The sequence below is a fragment of the Mesoplodon densirostris genome, chromosome 6 (assembly GCF_025265405.1).
Source record: "Mesoplodon densirostris isolate mMesDen1 chromosome 6, mMesDen1 primary haplotype, whole genome shotgun sequence".
In the NCBI taxonomy this organism is placed as follows: domain Eukaryota; kingdom Metazoa; phylum Chordata; class Mammalia; order Artiodactyla; family Ziphiidae; genus Mesoplodon; species Mesoplodon densirostris.
The window spans coordinates 35,026,069-35,047,092 of record NC_082666.1 but is presented as its reverse complement, the minus strand read 5'-3'; the positions used below and the strand labels follow the sequence as shown (position 1 = coordinate 35,047,092).

At 45.4% G+C, this 21,024-nt stretch overlaps 1 protein-coding gene across 7 annotated transcripts in view; it reads right to left on the bottom strand.

The window, feature by feature from the left end:
• Positions 1-21,024, bottom strand: part of PALM2AKAP2 (PALM2 and AKAP2 fusion) — a 497,574-nt gene that overhangs the window by 339,103 nt on the left and 137,447 nt on the right. The window lies entirely within an intron of this gene.

The window sequence follows — 21,024 nt, the reverse complement described above, 5'->3', positions numbered from 1 at the left end:
CCTGGTGGCGCAGTGGTTGAGGGTCCGCCTGCTGATGCAGGGGACACGGATTTGTGCCCCGGTCCGGGAGGATCCCGCATGCCGCAGAGCGGCTGTGCCCATGGGCCATGGCTGCTGAGCCTGCGTGTCCGGAGCCTGTGCTCCGCAGTGGTGATAGGCCCGTGTACCGCAAAAAAAAAAAAAAAGTAAATGCCCTGAAATAGGCTCGTCTGACTCAAAGGTTTGTTTACGCTGATTCCCATCTTGTTTTCAAATCAATAAACCGTATGCTGGAGTGTAGGAGGTGCTGGGTAACAGTTGATGATAAATACAGCATTTCTGCTCAGCATCCTCTCCACCAACAGCACCCCTGCACTGGCAGACACTGAGGACTCTGAGTGGCTCCAGACTGAATTCCCAGCTTTCCCTAAAAATAAGCTCACAGACTGAGTCACCCCTTTATTCCCGGGATCCTCTGAAAGTTGAACAGGATGTCACAGTGTCCAGAAATAGCCTCCACATTCCAACTCTAAATTGGCTTCCACCGGCAATAAGGCTTTAAGCTGAAGCTGGTTAAAACGCTTCTTCTGAGTTTCCATTCAAAGAGAATTGATTTAAGCAATTATAAAAGCGAAAGGTGACCCCTGCACCAAAGGAACAGAGAGGCCACCTCAGAAGCCTTCAGCAATTTACCAGCGCCGGCAGCGATGGGGTGCTGGGAGGGCACCCAGGGAGCAGTTCCCTGCCTCATCTCGCCACGAGAGCAGTCTCTGATGAACCACGGGCTCTGCCCACCATGGGACCACGTCCTGGCGCCCACCCCGGCACACCTGGCCTCCCGGCCGCACTTCCGGCATGCTCCAGCCACACCCAACTCCTCGTCGTCTCCTGCTGCTGCTCTACTCCTTCACTAGCCTCCCGACTTTGCCCAAGGTGCCCCTTTAGCCTAGAACTTGGAACAAAGAATACTCTCACCTTGGCCACACTCACTGGGCCTAGGTCACTTTTTGGCCTCTTGGGGAGGGTGGGAGGGGTCGGATTGAGCCCTGGGGCAGAGCAAGGAGATGAGCGAGCCTATGAGACTCAGGCTGCCTGAACCACACTGTGGGGACCCAGAGGAGAGATGGAGGGTGACAGGGTAGGTGTGCTGGGAAGATCTGGCAGAGAGATGCAGATGATGTCACCCTGTATGAGCTTGGACAAATGACTTAGCTGAGCTGCTGTTTTCTCTGAAATGAAATGCAGAAAATAAGACGTCCTACTCTTTATCAATGCCCCAACAAGATAATGAAAGTGAGAGAATTCAGCAAACTCTAAATACCCATGAATCCACCAGAACTGTTTTGGTCATTACCGGTGGTGAGGAGGGGGAAAATCCAGCGTCCTGAACAAAACAGCCCTGATGGTGGCTAACTGACATTCTGAGCTCTGGGATGTAGTCTACATCTCTTCCCTCTGTTTTTTACTGGCTTTCAGGAGAGGGAATGTTTAAGCTTTCTTCATTACAACTTAGTGTGAAATGCTGCTCTAGGCTTTTCCAGATAAAAGGTCCTGTGTGCTAAGAGGAAGTCATGAGTGTGACAAAGGGCAGAGGCTTGAGGCATTCATGGCAAATGGCACCCACTACTTATGAGTCCCTGGGCCACTTCCCTTGGGACACGATTTCTACTGCCATAGCCAGAAGCAGACTAGGGTGTGAATGGCCATCACTGTGAGATGCAGATGCCACCTCACAACAGGCAGGGACCCTGGTATGGGTTGAATTGTGTCCCTCCATAAAATATAGAGTGAAGTCCTCACCCTTAGCACCTCAGAATGTGACCTTATTTGCAAATAGGGTCTTTACAGAGGTAATCCAATATAACTGGTATCCTCATGAAATGGGGGAATGTGGACACAGACAGACACACACAGAAGACCATGTGAAGAGCCACAGGGACAAGACGTCCAGCTACATGTCAAGGAGAGAGGCCTGAAGCAGAGCCTGCCTCTCAGCCCTCAGACGAAACCCATCCCACTGATACCCTGATCTCGGGCTTCCAGCCTCCAGAACTGTGAGACCATACATTTCTGTTATTTAAGCCACCGACTGTGGCACTTTGTTACGACGGCCCTAAGAAACTAACACAGACTGTTTATAACAATCCAGGGAGAAAAAGAACTTTGGAAGCCACAATAGTCCAAATTGGGTAGAACACTGACACATTCATTTGATGAAAAACACAGATGCTAACCTCACACAGGACATTCTGGAACCTGCTGACCTTAATGTCAGAGGAAACTAATTAGAAGTGGCTCCTCTTTATTTATTTATTTTGAAATTCCCTTGTAGCCATCCTGAATCCCCAGGCTCCTGGTTCGCAGGCATGTCCCCTGCCCTGGTGGTCCACGGCAAGGTATGCAGTGAGGATGCTGACGGCTTCTGCCCAGCTGCTCATGGCACATGCATGTGGTGGGGTCATTGTCGGTCAAGGGTCCTACCACTCACACTGCTCACTGCTGCTTCTGAGGTCACAGTGGGTGCCCAGCCCTCTCTCTTCCCAGAGGAGATCGGCAGACCTCCAGGAATAGGGCAAACCATACTGAAAGCTGCTGCCCAGGCAGAAGAGAGGCATCAAGAGCGGACTGAGCTCAAACACAGTTGTGGACAAAAAAAAAGTCATCTACCATCTCAGTAAACAAAGAATGTCACCTGCCATGCCAGTAAACAATGGTGTTGCCCGCCATTAACCTGTCAGCCACTGCAGACACCCCAACGGTGCACCCTGAGGGGAATTCAGGAAGGAGAAAGGCAGGATACTGGCCCTAGATAGTTAAGATGCCTATCGAAAGAATAATCTCAATGAGCCCAGACTCTTGCATCTTCCCATACAGAGAAAAGCATTCAGATCATTAACTTGACATGTGTTTTTTTTGTGATTTAGCAGTAATCTTTCGATGTTGAACTACATGTTTGTTTGTTTTGTCAGCAAAAACTATATATTCTGGCTCTTCCCTCACCTCTTTGGAACAGTCCTTCAGAGCTGTCTGAGAGGCTGCCATCCCGGGCTATAGTCCTCAGTAAGGTCACCAAAGAAAACATAATTCTCAACTTCTAGGTTGTGCTTTTTTTTTTTTTTTTTTTTTTTTTTTTGGCAACACAGCCCAAGCATCAAATAACAACCCTAGATAAAAAGGGTAAAGTTGGCAAAGCGACCATTCATCCAAACAAGCATTCATTGGACATCTAGGATGCATCTGTTTCCCTCTCTCCTCTTAAGCTCGGGAACCCCAAGTGGGGGCTGGATGCTTCCCTTGCCTTGCAAACTTAGATAGGAGACAAAAGACACAACACAGCTGGGAGAGTTTAGATGGAAAGGCGTGGATTGACAGGAGAAGGAACCTGGAGAAATTTGCTAGGGAAGAGTCCCAAGCAGGTGGCTGGGGCAGCATCACATGGAGGAACAGAGGGAGCTTTAAAGCAGACGCCTGGTTAAGAAAGAATTCAGGGAGACCAGGGATGAGCCAGAACTCAGGGCAGCCAGTTAAAGGCTGTTTTCACTAACCTCTAGCTGAAATGTAGCATTACCTTCAGTTACGAACAGAAGGACAAGCCTCAGAAATACCTTCAGTACCTATGACTTCACCATGAATAGAAATCGCAGGCATTTTCAGATCGCATTATAGTTGCTGGAGATAACTTGAAATATCACTTATGTTCATCAATAATAAGAAATTGGAGTATGTATTAGAATTGGCACTAGATTTTATTTAATACAATAATATAGAAGAATAGATGTTATCTATCACAATTTTCTAATATTGTGCTGCCTGTATTTCAATGTAATTGGTCATCTTTTTAGTCCTATGTATCTTATTGTGTGCACTGAAGCATTATTCTGAGTCCACAAGACTGAGAAGGAATCTGAGACATAAAACACGTTACGAACCCTGCTTAAGGTCACTGAAGAGGCTTTGGTGCTATGTGAAAGGTACCACGAAGGCAGCAAAGGGATAATGATGAAATTGACATTGCCCTTGCTTTCCAGGAACTTATAATCAAGTGAAGGGAGAGAGATAGGAATTAGCCTCTTTGCCTCTCTCCTTGTGCTTCCTGCTGCTTATTCCCATCAAGCAGACTACAGCACCTCCGCCAGCCCATATGGCAGCTCTGTGGGACCTAGAAAAGGTACCTCTTCTCCAAGACACCTTTCTGGCACCTGCTAGAAAACTGCCCTAACAAATACACGAAGCTACAGCGACCACATAAGAATGGTGCCCCCAGGAGCAGTTACAACCTGAGACGAGGGCCTGACTGATGAATTTCTGCAGAGATACCAGGTAAGAAGGCTCTCTACCCACAAAGAGCAGCTCCCTCATCCCCTGTACTCTATCATGCTGTTCTTTCCCCCAAACCCAAATGCAGCCTCAGACATCTTCCCAAGACAGTCAGGATTGACACGAGATGAAAAACATTTGTCCTCCCAGGCTTGGGGCTTTACCCTTTGTGAGAAACTTGTATTTTCATGGGACATTCTGGAAACTAGAAAAGCCTCCAAGGCTTCAAGGAATGAATCCCTAAGGGTGAAAGGGAAGGCGTAAAGCAATGAATCTCTAATACCGAAAGTAAGGGAAATACATTTGGTCAGGTAACCCTTACATTATACGACATCAGTGGTTCTCAAAGGGCTTATTTTGTCCTCCAGGGAACATTTGGCAATGTCTGGGGACACTTTTTTTTTTTTTTTTTTTTTTTTGCGGTACATGGGCCTCTCACTGTTGTGGCCTCTCCCGTTGCGGAGCACAGGCTCTGGACACGCAGGCTCAGCGGCCATGGCTCACGGGCCCAGCCGCTCCACGGCATGTGGGATCTTCCCAGACCGGGGCATGAACCCGTGTCCCCTGCATCGGCAGGTGGACTCTCAACCGCTGTGCCACCAGGGAAGCCCTGGGGACACTTTTGATTGTCACGCTGGGGCACGGGCAATGCTACTGGCATTCACTGGATAGAACCAGGGATGCTGCTCAACATCATACAATGCACGGGACAGCCCTCCACAGCAAAGAATTATCTGGTCCAAACTGTCGATAGTGCCACAGCTGAGGGAACCCTACGCTAACCCCATGCTTGGCTTCCTCTTCTCCCAGAAGCTGCTCAGAAGTTGCCCAGATAGAGAATGTCAGGGTCTGGCATATGTCTGACCAGAAAAGCAAAAGCCAGCCACCGGCCGAGTGAGGAACCACGAGTGTCCACACCACGGCCTGCCCCCGCACACTCACACGGCCGGCCCAAGTACTGCAGTAATCCTTTCTAAACCTGATTTCACAATTATGGCTCTACTATCTCCCTTGGGCAATTTGAAAATATTTACTAAGGCACCAAAGTCCCTTTGGAAATTTCCAGGCAGACAAGACTCAAAATTGCAGCTGGCCCTTTTAGACAAGAAAGGGAAGGGGGCAGAAGGGAAACATTTGATGATTCAGGGAGGTTACAGTGGACTCTGCTACCGCAGGCCATCAGCAGCTTTTACCTGCTGGTCACTTCATTTACAAATGAAGCCATTGGTGCTATGGCTTCCAGGAGGTAACTGATCCTCAGCAAAGGGCTAATGAATGACAGGGCAGCGGGTCAAAAGCTACTTTCCACTGGCTTCCTGCTCGGACTCAGGGAATGTGGTGGGTGTGTTCTCTGACTCCCATTCTGACACTTCACCCTTAAAATCCCCGGCGAGCATGGAATGAAACTTCTGGCAATTTATGGGGAGAAAGAAAAACGATATGGAGCATCACCAGTACTTTTCCTCTACCCTCTTGTCCCCTGTCAATGGAAAAAAATGGTTTTAAATGTAATCACTTATTTTTAGATGGGCCAAACCATTACCTCTAAGACATCAGATTTTCTGGTTTTCAAAAGAAAACACATAGTTGGCTTAGTTAGCGAGAATGTAACAAGAAAACCGTAGAGTAGCAAAATTCAGTATGCGAGTGCTTCAGTAAATGTAAGCCTCCATCATAGCAGCCCAAAAAAGAGTGAAAAGGGAGTCCGATGCTTTACTGATGTTTTTTCATTCACTGCGCCTTCTTTATTTTTTTAAATTTTTATTGAAATATATTTGCTTTACAATGTTCTGTTAGTTTTGAGTGTACTGCACAGTGATTCAGTTATACATATATAATACTTAACTGAATATATATATAGATTCTTTTCCATTATAGGCTATTACAAGATATTGATCATAGTTCCCTGTGCTCTACAGTAGGTCCTTGTTGTTATCTATTTTATATACAGTAGTGTGTATATGTTAATGCCAACCTCCTAATTTATCCCTCCCTCCACCCCCCTTTCCCCTTTGGTAACCATAAGTTTGTTTTCTATGTCTGTCTATTTCTGTTTTGTAAATAAGTTCATTGGCATCATATTTTAGATTCCACATATACATGATATCATATGATTTTTGTCTTTGTCTGATTTACTTCACTTAGGTATGATAATCCCTAGGTCCATCCATGTTGCTGCAAATGGCATTATTTCATTCTTTTTTATGGCTGAGTAATATTCCATTGTATATATATACCACATCTTCTTTATCCATTCGTCTGTTAATGAATGGACATTTAGGTTGCTTCCATGTCTTGGCTATTGTAAATAGTGTTGCTATGAACACTGAGGTGCATGTATCTTTTCGAATTAGAGTTTTCTCTGGATACATCCCTAGGAGGTTTACTGTTCTGACTGCTAGCAACCAGACAACAGTCACTTCTGGGCTTCCCTGGTGGTGCAGTGGTTGAGAGTCCGCCTGCCGATGCAGGGGACACAGGTTCGTGCCCTGGTCCAGGAAGATCCCACATGCCGCGGAGCAGCTAGGCCCATGAGCCATGGCCGCTGAGCCTGCGTGTCCGGAGCCTGTGCTCCACAACGGAAGAGGCCACAACAGTGAGAGGCCCGTGTACCGCAAAAAAAAAAAAAAAAAAAAAAAGTCACTTCTTTAGCTAAAAGATTCCTAGAACCTTAAAGACAAACACAACCATACTTACTTCTATGGTTATAGAATAGATGTAGAGTCTAGAGCAGGAGTCGGCCATGTCTTTCTATAAAGGGTCAGAGAATAAATATTTTAGGCTTTGCAGGCCGTATGGTCTCTGTTGGAACTACTCAGCTCTGCTGCTGTAGTATGAAATCAGCCATAGACCATGTATTAATGAATGGGAATGGCTGTGTTCTGATAAAACTTTAGTGTGGACACTGAAATCTGAACTTCATATAATTTTCACATGTCATGAAATATTTTTTTTAAATTTCCAACCATTTACAAATGTAATAACCATGTATTGCTCACAGGTCTTATGAAGAGAGACTGCAGGCCAGATTTGGCTTGTAGACTGCTGCTTGCTGACTCTGGTCTAGATAGAAAATTGAAATTTCCAATCATTCTTCATTCTGAAGGTACTCTGTAAAATTGATTTTCCTTCTTGTCTCATTGTGATTCTAAAATCACACTAGTAAAATTGATAAATGAAAAAACAAACAAACAAACAAACAAGAGAAATCAATCAACCATCATAGCATTCTCAACCAAAACATCCGGGCTGTGAATGAGCTGGCTGCGAGCTCTGCATGACTCACGGACAACAGACCACAAGGCCCCATCTTGCTCAATGCAAGATACATGGCCTGCTGAAGGGTAGCATTCCAGTGATATTTGCAAAATCACCCAGTGTGAACAATCTCCTTGTTTAGTCTTTGCAATTTTATATTATTCACAGGTTGGGCCAGGGGAGGGGGGTGAAGGGGGGCTGGAAAATGTCCCAATTTCTGAAATCCAGTTGTCCTCTTCCCTCCAACACACATTAATCCATTTCTTATTCTCCAGAAAGGATACGTCTAGTGGGTTTCTTGAAAACACATGAATGTATTGATGAGGTCCTCTTGGCCTTCCAGTACATGCCTTATCTTCTTACAAACTTATTACTACTTAAAACCAATGAGTATTGATAGATTGGGAGTTTGGGATTAACATACACACACTGCTATGTTTAAAATAGAAACCAACAAGGACCTACTGTAGAGCACAGGGAACTCTGCTCAATATTCCATAATAACCTAAACAGGAAAAGAATCTGAAAGATAGATACATGTATATGTATAACTGAATCACGTTGCTGTACACCTGAAACTAACACAACACTGTTAATCAACTATATCCCAATATAAAATAAAAAAATTTTTTAAATAGAAAAAAAATGAAGTAAGAAAGAGAAAAAAATAAAGTAAAACCAATGAGTATTTTCACACTCACATGGAAGAGTGAAACACAGACCCAGAAAAAGTGGGTTGTAAACTCGGTTGTGAATGCAGCATATATGTGAAGTGGATGAGCTTGCCAGGTAAACTACAGGACGCCCAGTTAAATCTGAATTTTAGAAGAACAACAAATCATTTTTTAGTATAAAAGTGTGTCCCATGAAATAACTGGGCATCCTATAATTTTAGTTGCCAAATGTGATAACTCTAGTAGAGGCTAGAGAAAAAAGGAACTAGGCTGGAGTGGTAGGGAAAAGCAAGAATTTGTTACAGGTTTGGGAGGGGCATTCATTATGAAAGAGTTACCCACCAAAGACTGGGAACCGCAGTTTCCTGTTCTGGTTAACCTTCTCACCCCAAGTGGTTTTCAGAATCCTTAAAGTCAGGGTGCAAGGTGGGGCCTTTACATTCCAATGTGTACTGAGTTAAAAAAAAAGAGTGCTTCCTGGGGGAGTCCTGAGGGCTGATGGACTGTTCTGCATCCTGAGTGTGCTGGCAGTTACACAAATCTACATGTTACAAAATTCAGAGATGTGTGCATCAAAAAGGTCATTTTGCTCTATGTTAATTATTATTATTATTTTTTTAAGGAGTGATTTCAGTTGTTACTTCTTACAGAGAATTTGCGAGTTGATCCAGCATGCTGGATAAGGAACAGATTTAAGTAGCAATCCTGACTCTAACCTGAGACTATGGTTTTCTTATTGGGTCCCCATCCAGAGGGCCCTCGATGGACTTCTGGCAGGTCCCCCACCGATTTGCCCAACAGACCTAAACATACCTACATCTGACTTAGCCTCAAGCTGGGACACTACTACCCTATCACCTCCACATACTACTGGCTTTACAAGTAAATAAAAATGCTGTGAAAGGCAGAAGTGGGAAACTGGGGGCCCGAGGAGGGTGTAGGGAGTGGGGTCAGGGGTGAGGAATGAATCCAGCCCACACACTGTATTAAAATCTCACTGTGTTTGGTCTGGCCCACACAGTGTTTCAATGGTTATGAACATATCAATATCAGCAGACTTCCTTCAAAAGCTGGATTTCCAGATGCCTTGAAGAATAGAAGATCTCAGACTTATATTCCCACAAAGTACCCATCAGCTGGAGCTGAGTGCTGCCTGCCCTCTGGGGAACCCATCCTCTCTGGTCACCACAGTCCCACAAGCTCAGCCACCAAGTCAACCTGACACCTGTGCACAACTGATTTTTTAACGCCCAGTATAAGGCACTCAGCAGGGTGTCTGGCCCATGGGAAGCTCTCAGGAACTGGGAGACCCTTCCTCCCTCCCCCTAAAAGAAAGCTACAGGATCAAGTTACCATCTTTGACTTGCTTTCTGAGCCCTGGGGTGCCCTGCCTCCCTATAGGGGAGATGTTCTCCTCCTGTTTCCCGCCCCCCACCCCACAACTGCTAAGCCATTCTACTTCCAGATTTTCTCTGTGGACCCAGGCTCAGGGCAGATGGAGAGCTGGAATCCTCCAGAGGCAGTGATATGTCAAGACTGAGAGCAATGATGGCGGAAAGGGGAGAGAGAGGAGGGTAACTGAGCAACTACTTTTACCTTCGCCTCCTCTGTGTTGTCAGGGCCAATGCTTTCTCTTCGTCGTGGCCATCAGATCCAATGCTGATGGGATGGACATCTGTCATTCTCACTCCCGTGTGAATAAGGATGGGGAGTGATCAGGCTGCCAAAGTCTCATTTCTAGTAGCTGGTAGCATTAGAAAGTACATTCTACAGCCAGCCTCCAGGACCTGCCCTGCCTTCTGACCCATCCCCACAGACCTATCCCAGCTATTGTTAAATATCCTTTGGGTTTTGCTGCAAGTTTTATTTGATGACCAGCACTAAATTCTGAACATGTATGCTCAGACTTCACTGTTCATGAACAAGGCTGCCTATATATCACCTGGAAAAGAAAAATGGGCACTCAGATGATGGGCTCATCACTACCTATAGTGTGTTTTTCCTTCCTGGATAAGCAGTATTTCTTTTCAAGGCCATTCACATTAGCTTCAAGCTTTCCAGATCTTTTTTTTTTAACCGATCATTTTTTCCCCCAGCTTTAAGGTATGATTGACAAATAAAAATTGTATATATTTACAGTGTACAACATGATGTTTTGATATGCATTGTGAAATAATTATCACAATCAAGCCAATTCACATACCCATCACCTCACACAGTTACCATTTTTGTGTGTTTAATGACAACACATGAGATCTACTCTCTTAGCAGATTTCAAGTATATAATACATGATTATTAACCACAGTCACCATGCTGTACATTAGGTTTTCAGAACTTATTCAACTTATAACTGGAAGTTATACCCTTTGATCAACATTGCCCCCTTTCCCCCACTTCCCAGCCTCTAGTACCCATCACTCTCTTCTGTTACTATAAGTTCAATGGTTTTTTTTTTTTAGATTCCACATATAAGTGAGATTATAGATATTTATCTTTCTGTGTCTGGCTTTTTTCACTTAGCAGAATGCCCTCCAGGGTCCAACCATGTTGTCACAAACGGCAGGATTTCCTTCTTTTTTTTTTTTTTTTTTTTTTTTGCAGTACGCGGGCCTCTCACCGCTGTGGCCTCTCCCGTCGCAGAGCACAGGCTCCGGACACGCAGGCTCAGCGGCCATGGCTCACAGGCCCAGCTGCTCCGCGGCATGTGGGATCTTCCCGGACCGGGGCACGAACCTGTGTCCCCTGCATCGGCAGGCGGACTCCCAACCACTGCGCCACCAGGGAAGCCCTAGGATTTCCTTCTTTTTTTTTTTTTTTTTTTTTTTTTTTTGCTGTACGCGGGCCTCTCACTGCTGTGGCCTCTCCCGTTGCGGAGCACAGGCTCCGGACACACAGGCTCCGCGGCCACGGCTCGCGGGCCCAGCCGCTCCGCGGCATGTGGGATCTTCCGGGATCGGGGCACGAACCCGCGTCCCCCGCATCGGCAGGCGGACTCTCAACCACTGCGCCACCAGGGAAGCCCTGGATTTCCTTCTTTTTAAAGGCTAAATAATATTCCACTCTGTATGTACCACCTTTTCTTTATCCAATCATCTGTCAGTGGACACTTAGGTTGTTTTCATCTCTTGGCTACTGTGAATAGTGATGCTGTAATGAACATGGGAGTGCAGCCATCTCTCCAAGATAGTGATTTTATTTCCTTGGGATGTATACCCAGAAGTGGGATTGCTGGATCACATGGCAGTTCTATTTTGAATTTCTTGAGGAACCTCTACACTCTTTTCCACTTTTCAGATCTTATATGTCTCACAGTCCCACTGGGGCAAGGAAATTTTTGAACCATTTCCCAACCCATTAGAGGCAGCAAGTATCATCAACCCAAGCTGACAAGTCAAGCCACAGAACCTCTGTTTAAGATGAACCAGGAGGGACTTCCCTGCCAGTCCAGTGGTTAGGACTCCGCACTTCCAGTGCAGGGGGCACGAGTTCGATCCCTGGTCAGGGAACTAAGATCCCACATGCTGCATGGAACGGCCAAAAATAAATAAATAAATAAATAAATAAATAAATAAATAAATAAATAAATAAATAATCTACTACTCACAATAAAGATTATCCTCAACCATACTGTTTAAAAAAAAAAAAAAAAGATGAACCAGGAGCCCGGGGGGAGCCTCTGGATTGACCCCATGCCTCTCGGCCAAAAGGTACCTCTCCCAGCTTCTCTATCCATCACATAAGGACATGCATCTATCACAGCTGCCCCAATTCTGAAGCCCCATGTGGTATTTATTGGTCTCAAAAATTGTTTGCACTATTACTCAAACTCGGAGAAAGAGGATCCCCTGGCTACCACCAAAGGGTTAAGTTTTCAAGCATATGTTTTTCTCTTAAGAATAATGTTTTTTTTTATAACCCTCAAAGTTTTAAGTTTCATCCCTGAACTAAAAAATAAAGTGAATCCTCAGATGACTGGTTATAATTTAGAAGGGGGAAAAAAATCCCACCCACCTAGAATAGTAAGTAAATCGGTATAATGTAGCAAAGAAGTAAGGGCAGGTTTTACAAATGCCTTTTAGACATTTTGGAGGGCACAGACTGTCAAGAGCCTGGAACCCGCAGGGTAATGAAGTAGGCTGCCAGAGGGGAAATGATGAGGGGGAAGATGTGTTCTGAGGTCTGGCTCACAGCCTTTGCATCTACAGCTAGGGTTTTCACCTTGGGGGCGCATGTGGCTTTTCGTTCCCCTTCCATTTTATGCGAGGGGAAGGGACCAGGTTCCCTATTCCTTTCTTCTAGCTAAGCTCAGAGGATGCTATAGGAGCACTGATACTAGAGTCAAAGACTAGCCCCAAAGTACCTTTAATGTATGTTCAAGCATTATGTAAATAGGCTATAGGCTTGTCTCTGTCTGTCTCTCTGTGTATTTAATAATCTCTTTTTGTGGATTCTAATTCAACATGAGACTAATGGAAAAGACTGACATACCCATTAACCAAGGGCATATGTAGCTCCAACATGCTCCCCCACCCCCCCAAACCTCTGCTTCTGCTGGCATTTCCTGCCAGAAATAGGTCTCAGCTGTGCGGTATTCGCCCAAACCCACAGCGCTCAAGTGCAAACTTGCCTCTATGAAGCGCCCATGCTGGGCGGACATCACCCAACAGTCTGTCCGTGTTCTCTTAGGTCTCATCCTGCACAGTGTGGCCTCTGTGCTTTGTGTTTTAGGACAAATAAGAGCCCGGGTGAAGCTGAATCCATCTGAATATGAAGGGTTGGTTCAAACAATGGATGCTACAATTAGGATGAGGGGAGCCTGGAGGACATCTTGACAAGAATAAACTCCTCTTTGATATGCCAGTGACAAGCCTGGCTTGTGCACACAGACTGGCTTAGGAGAATCACTAACCATCATTAAGTAAATGAACCTCACTTGTGGCTCATCCTGACCTCCTACTAGAGTTGCTCACGTGAGAAACAGCTGCATTGAGTATCAGGCCTGAAGGCTGGAGAGGCTGCCACAAGACTTGATTAGCTGATCTTCTCTGGGACTTCTCCATCTACAGCATCATGATATGTAGCATGTATATTTCTCAAAGGGGCTCCCACTGTACTGCTGGATATCTGCTCTGTTGCATGACTTCTTGCCTCACTGAGGTGCCCCCTAAGGCCTCCCCACCAAGTGAATTTTATAGCCCGTGGGTTTGATCAGTCAATCCCAATCCCAAGCACACCCTTGAAACAGGTGTCTTCAATTTTACTTTATCTAAATAGATTAAGACAAGTACCCAAGACAAACAAGATCTCCTCTGGATTAGTCACTTGATGTAAGAGGAACACAACTATATCACTTTCCAACTGAGCTAGGTTCAGGCTCTCACTAATTAAGACTTGAATTTGGTCTTTTATTCCATTTCACCTCTTTAAAATATACACACTTCACGAACTCCTGGGCATGTCACAGTGGGCGTGTGCCACTTATGAAGACCTAGACCATCCTCTCCCTTTGCTACTGGTCTTCTACCACATCCCCACGGGTTTTCCACGTGTATTCCCCAGAACTGCAGCTGGGAAGAGCAAACCCTGGCAATGTGTTAGAAATGCAAATCCTCAGGCTCCACCCCAGATCTACTAAATCAAACACTCTGGGAGTGGGACCCAGCAATCTGTGTGTTTAAGGAGCCCTCCAGGTGATGATCGTAATGCACTGAAGTTTGAGAATCACAGTTCTACACCATTTCTGGCCAAAAGTCTATGCCCAATAGCAGTTGCTGCCATTATTATAAGTCCTGAGCCCAGCTCGGTCTCCCTACATTGTCTATTTGAGGCTGATAACAAATCAAAATCATCTCAAACACCTGGGTAACACGTGATGGCTCAATTTGCCTACCTTGCTCTTAAAGGTGCTTCTAGGATAACAGGAATTTCCCACATCAAGCTGCTGTCTTTTAAAGTTTTCTGTTAATTTTGAGATAGCAATCTCCTACCTAGATGTGAACTTTGAGTTACAATAATGTCAGTGGTTGCAAGGAGCTCATTTATTTTTTTATTTTTTTTATTTTTTGCTTTATAACAAATTAAATCAGTTATACATATACATATGTTCCCATATCCCCTCCCTTTTGCGTCTCCCTCCCACCCTCCCTATCCCACCCCTCCAGGCGGTCACAAAGAAGGAGCTCATTTAATATAAAAAAGTATAGGGGGGACTCCCCTGGTGGTGCAGTGGTTAAGAATCCACCTGCCAGTGCAGGGACATGGGTTCGAGCCCTGGTCCGGGAAGATCCCACATACCATGGAGCAACTAGGCCGGTGCACCAAAACTACTGAGCCTGTGCTCTAGAGCCCGCGAGCCACAACTACTGAAGCCCGCATGCCTAGAGCCCGTGCTCCACCATGACAGAAGCCACCACAATAAGAAGCCTGCGCACCACACTGAAGACCCTATGCAGCCAAAAATAAAGAAATAAAAAATATAGGAGGGCTTCCCTGGTGGTGCAGTGGTTGAGAGTCCACCTGCCGATGCAGGGGACACGGGTTCGTGCCCCGGTCCGGGAGGATCCCACATGCCACAGAGCGGCTGGGCCCGTGAGCCATGGCTGCTGAGCCTGTGCGTCCGGAGCCTATGCTCCGCAACAGGAGAGGCTACAACAGTGAGAGGCCCGTGTACCGCAAAAAAAAAAAAAAAAAAAAAAAAAAAAGGAAATATGCACTATTTTTCCAATGATCCAAACATTTGTACACCAAACTCATAAAGCCCTATTGAAAATGCACCCTGATTTTGTAACATTATGAAAGATCTCAGGGGAGCTAGTAGTACCACTTCACAGCATCCTTATGAAATCCAAACAAGTCCACGCATAAGGAAAGCACATGGTAATGTTCAAAGCTCTACCTACATGTGGAGGTCACGGAAGGTCAACCCATTGGCCAAAAGGAAGTTTGTTGTGTCCACGAATTTTTTAAAAGCTTTTAAGCTACTTGATGCTATTCTCTTTGAAACGGGAGATCTCACATTTTAAAAAGGAAGATTTCTGGCTTCTCTTGAGAATCAGTTGATGTGACAACATAGGACCCATGTTCTCACCTGGTATAAATTAACTGTACCTTCACTGAGAAGTGGTATCTGCTCTCCAGGTCCTTAAAACTTCCCACTCAATCCGTGTCAATCATTTATGTTACAGGTTGGCTCCCGGGTCCTTTTGGGTTTGCAACTCCTGTCGACTATAAACAATCCTTTTCATTGTTATTATTAGTATCCTCCTGCACTGCAAACTCTCAGGTGTTACTATACTCATGAAATTTCCCAGTTTGGCAATTCACCAGTTGAGGTGAAAAGAATTCATCTTTCACCTTTTGCGTCCATTTTCTCCATAAAGATTCATGAGTTATGATTTGTTGATTCACTTACTATAAACAGAAAACTTTAGTTGACTGTTTTCTGTACCCCTGCTCTGAGTATTTCCCACAAAATCTCTCAAATAACCTTCATGACAATTCCATGAGGTGGGTATTATAATTATCTCCAACTTACAGATGAGGAAACCGAGGGCCAGCAAGGTCTCACAGATACTAATAGAAAAGCTGGGATGTGAGCCAAGGCTTTCGTACCCCAGAATCCACACTTGTTACTCACCAGACTGTGAGGTACTGACAGCCCTGGGGACCACCATCTCTGTGCATCAATGCCATTTGCTGCCTCAGTCAATATCACGCTACATGATGATCAACTCTGTCAAGGAAGTTGATCAATATCCCCAAAAAGGATCAGTGATGAAACGTGGGTAGTTCAAAGGACCAATAGCAGTGGTCCGCAAAGCACTGGGTAACCCCAAAGAAATGCAGAGAAGCCTTCACTGAGCCCTGTTTTTCTTCTAAATATTAACAAATCATAACCCACAAGCCCCCCTGTTTGGCTTTTTAAATGATGACTGCTCTATTTCACAGGGCACTTGCCAGAGCAGCCGCTCTTTGTCCCAAGAGGCTAAAGCCTAATATACTCAGAGGTACAAATAAATGGTCAGAGAGGTGTATGGCCCTTGGGCATATTTGTGTAAGGCCTGCCTTGGCACTCCCAGACCTGGCAATGACACTGAATGGGCCCCCAGTGGCACTTACCTGCTGAGCGGCCCTGCAGAGTCAGCTGGGGCAAACCCTTCCTCGGCACCAATGTCCTGAGCAAACCATTTTTTAAGCCTCAACTTGAACTTTTAGAAGCAGGGTACCATTTATGTGGAAGAAGATAACAAATGACTGGGATCTTCAATTCTCCAGCCCTTTACCAGCTGCCTACCAACGACAGAGGTTCATGTACAGGGATGGTCCCCCCAGGAATCACAGTTTTTGTTACTATAGGTCTTGGGCTTGGATCTCTAGAACCCCTGAGGGATCCCTGACCTGGGAAGCTGGGCTGGATCACATGCAAATGGCAGCCAGGACTTTTGTCCAAGCCATGCAGGCCAACCGAAGTGGCCTGAATCAAAGCGGGCTGATTGGCCTCCTTAGCCTTTGGTCCACACTGCAACCCTGGCACTCAAGGCCTTATTGCTCAGAGGCAAGAAGAACACTGAGAGATGAAGCCAAGGAAATGCCAAGAGTGTTTTGTTGTGGGTAAAAGGCAGAACCAGCCTAAGCCACCCACCTACATCCGGGCCTTCTCAGGACAGAGAATGGGGTCAGGTGGGAGCCACAGGCCACTACCTGTACCCTCTGGGGGAGAATTTTAAGAGGGAGAGGGGTCCAAAGTGAAATCCCCCAAAAGGCAGATTCCACAGAGTCACAGCTAGGTCCACATACCCCCAAGCTCACCCCTCTCCCCACCGCCAGCTCAGAAGGGTCCTAGGGGCAGCTCCAGCCCCTAGCACAGCACCCCTCCAAGGCTAGACGTGCCACTAACACGAGGAATCAGGAGTCAGGAGAGAGATACAACTCTTCCACACCTCACTGTGTGAGCCCAGATGCCTCTGTATACTCGACTGTAAAGTGGAGACAATGAGACCTGCCCAGCACAGCTCAGAATTAAGGTATGACGTGCAGGTTTTTGTAAAGTGCTGTACAAATGCCAAAGATCGTTTTTATTATTCGACAGAGTCTGAGTTCTCATTAAGTGACAACGTTCCCTAAAGAGCCAGTGTAGGTTGGATTGGCACCTCATATCTCAGCAAATATGGACACACTCACGTATGTCCGTACTTTCTGAGGGCTTTTGCCCACAATGACCTCTGAAACGTTCAGTTATCATCACCAGGGCCCAAGGAAGACTCTCTTCCTCTCGGATGTGCAGACATAACAACATCCTCCTCCCAAACTGGTTTCTATTGAGACACAGTGGTTTGTTCTCCAAAGGAATGTTACTCACTCGGTTAGAACTCCCATTGGGTATTTCCATGCACTGAAACCCAGCTTGGAAGACTCTCAAAAGGATGTGGCCTCCTGGTTGTCTCAGCCTTTCCCGATGCTACTGAATCAGTCTGCTTCTCCCTCATCCGCTCACACAGGGGCTGCCGAACCACCCAGTGAGCTCGTGGGAAGAGCACGAGATGCTGCCACCATCTTGTAGGGAGCCATTTCTGGCAGTGGTCAATAAAGCGGCTCCAGTGCCCTCCAGTGTGGGTTCTGATTCTGGCCTTGACACTTTCTGTTAAGGTCGGGCTCTTTAAAACGTGGACAATATAGACGTTCCTCCCTCATCAGCTTATTAGGATTAAATGGCATCATCTGTGTTCAAATGCACTTGAGTCTCCTTGCTGAGTTGGTGCCTTTGGCTACTGACTTAACTTCTTCATGTGTTTCGCTTTCCCTTTCTTATACTAACTATTTCAAATAAATAATAAACAAACTAACAACAAACAAGTGAATAAACACCTTCTGCTCATTGGGAAGTTACTGTGTTATTTTACATTTTTTTTTCAATCTTCAAGACTTGCTCAAACATCTCCTCTCTTGGAAAGTGCTCTATAACTAACTCCTCCAGGTCAGCTTACCTGCTCCAGGTGTGTGCTCATGTGCATAAGTATTCCTGCTACTGAATAGTAATTGTTTATATTAGACTATAAACAACTTAAGATTTTTTTTTAAAAGAACACACGTCACAAGAGCCCTGCTGAATAGAAAATGGTCAATAAATGGCAACTGTATTATTATGCCCTGAATGATTACCCACACTCATTGTGCTATAGAGGCATCTTGCTGTCTTCTAAAATTACAACTTTGGGAGAGTCCCTACGGATGGAAGGAGCACCTGGGAGCAGAGACACTTGTCAAGATGGATTTGCTCCTCTTTTGGCAGGAAGTAGGCTGAGATTCATCTTTTCTCATTGATTAGTCTCTAGACACAACTGGAAGATTCAATTAAAGCACTGTAGTTTCTAAGTATTTCACTCCCTTGGGGGGAAAAAAATCCCACAGATGATCATGTGGCTAGTAGGTCACAGGACACCTGTCCCTTTTAGAACTTAAGTGTGCGAAGGGTAAAGTCTTCCCTCTGATGGCTGAAACTTGGGGGCACTGACTTTTTGGTATTGCCAGTCCCTTCCGAGAGGCAATACTTTGTAAATACCTACTGCATGACTGGATGGATGGATGGATCCTCCAGTCACATCTCTGCACCTGGTCTGAGGAGCTAGCGAAATTGACACTGGGCTGAGCTCTGGCCTTCAGTCGAGTAAAGGAAAAGATAAAGAAGGCTGTTTAGACTCTTTCTGTTTCAGAGATGTTGCCTCTCACCCTCACAGAACAAGGCAGCAGTGTAGACAGGAATTGGGGGCTCTAGCTCAAGACCATCTACTGGCCCCTGCATGCCAGGTCCTTCACCTGCACCATATCTAAACCTTACAGCCAGCCCCTGAGGTAGAACTCATGAGCCCCCTTTACAGATGAAGGAACCAAGGTCCAGACTAAAGAGTACCCAAGAGCTTACAGATTAGAATCTCCATCTATCTGCTCTTCCTCTTGGAGAGGAGCCCAAGTTGGTGAAGAGATAAAGAATCATTCCATTCTCTTCCTCCTGGGGGAAAGCGGGTTGGCGGGGGGGGGGATAAATTGGGAGATTGGGATTGACATACATACACTAATATGTATAAAATAGATAACTAATAAAAACAAAACAAAGCAAAAAAGAATCATTCTCTTCCTCCTTCACATCTCCAGAGAGACTTCAGGAGGGCTAGGCTCTGGCGGCAGCCTCGTGAGCTCCTGAGGGTCCCCTGAGAACCCTAGGAAGGTGGCAGAAAGAGGCAAGTTTGCAAAATTTGGAGAGTATGCATTAGACCAAAGCACAGCATAGAACTATTTACTGATGTGGTCATAAGTCCCTCCACCCCATCTCTCAATTCTCTCTTTCTCTTTCTGTCTGTCTGTCTGTCTCTCTCTCTCTCTCTCTCACACACACACACAGAGTTAATTCGTTGTTAGAAAGTCTGCACTAATAACAACAGATATATTCATTGAGGCCGAATCATTCATGAGAATCATCAACACCTTGCCAGGTACAGGACAAACTCAATTCCACAACTGAACAGGCATGAGAATTCCAGAAGACTGGCTAGATCTTTCTTGAAAGTCCATTTAGCCTCTGCTGGGATTACCCAGCCCTACTCGGAAAAGGGTGGCTCAAGTGTAAGCTGCTACTGGCTCCCCGTTCAGAAAGCAAGTCCTTTCATGAGGCTCAGCTGTTCCTCAGGCATCCAGTAAAGCTGGTCATGCAAAGGCAGAGAATGTGACAACTGTTGGAAACCTTCAGCGGCCTCCGATGGGAGCAACTGAACGTTCTCTGGAGCAACCACTTCATGGACAGTTAAAGCAGCCTATTATTCAGTTTATATAAAACACCCACCAGCTACATGGCACCAAGAACTGAATATCTCCATTCTTATCAAGTTCATGACATACTGGCCACACTGCTGGGCCACTAACTCTAGAAACCGTGAACAACCTCACTAACCATCAAAATACACATACTCAGAGGGAAAGGGAAAGAAAAAAAAAAAGTTCTGAGTTCTGAGGACCAAGTTCAAAGATTGCCCAATAGGCAAAAAAGCCATAGCATTCAACAGTGCCAACAAACGTCTCTCTTGCTTCAGCTGTAAAGTCTCCAAGACATTTTAAGATTTGAAGACTTTGATAAAGAGGATCTCAGAGCCACAGAGACCACATCAAACGCTTCTTTAAAAAAGAAGAGTCTGTATGCATTTCCCAGTGAAGGATCCGTCCAAAGGGTTTTAAAAACATTTAATATACTTTGCTTCCAAAACATTACACACCATTTCTCCAACAAATTTATATGTGTTTCCAGGGAACTCCTGGACCAAAAAGAAAAAAAAAAAAGTACTTAGGTAAAAGAATGTCTGGCAGTTCTTTTATGCCAATATGTTAAGAGACCTTCTCTTTTAATTGCTATTATTTCATATAGCAGCAGTAATCATTCCCTCATCTGAAAAGGAAATATATAATCCAGCTGTGGTGGCTCCAGTAAAAATACCACATCTGTGGATCATTGGCAGCACTGTGGCAGGATTGCTCAAATTTAGGCAGCTTTCGAGCTCTTTTATACCCAAGATGCACATGGGTACACTTTTCTGAGAGTGCACATAAACTTTGCCAAAACTGGTTGCTCCTTTGTATGCTGAAAATAGGTTTTCAGATGATCCACACCTAGAAGAAGGAGGCTCTCCTGGAATATTATTCCCAGGACCCAGTTGTTCTAAGAAGTCCCCAGACCACGCCCCTCCCACCCCAGGGTGGTGGATTGCGCCAGTGCCCTTGTCAATATCAAACAGAACAGGGAAAATGAACACT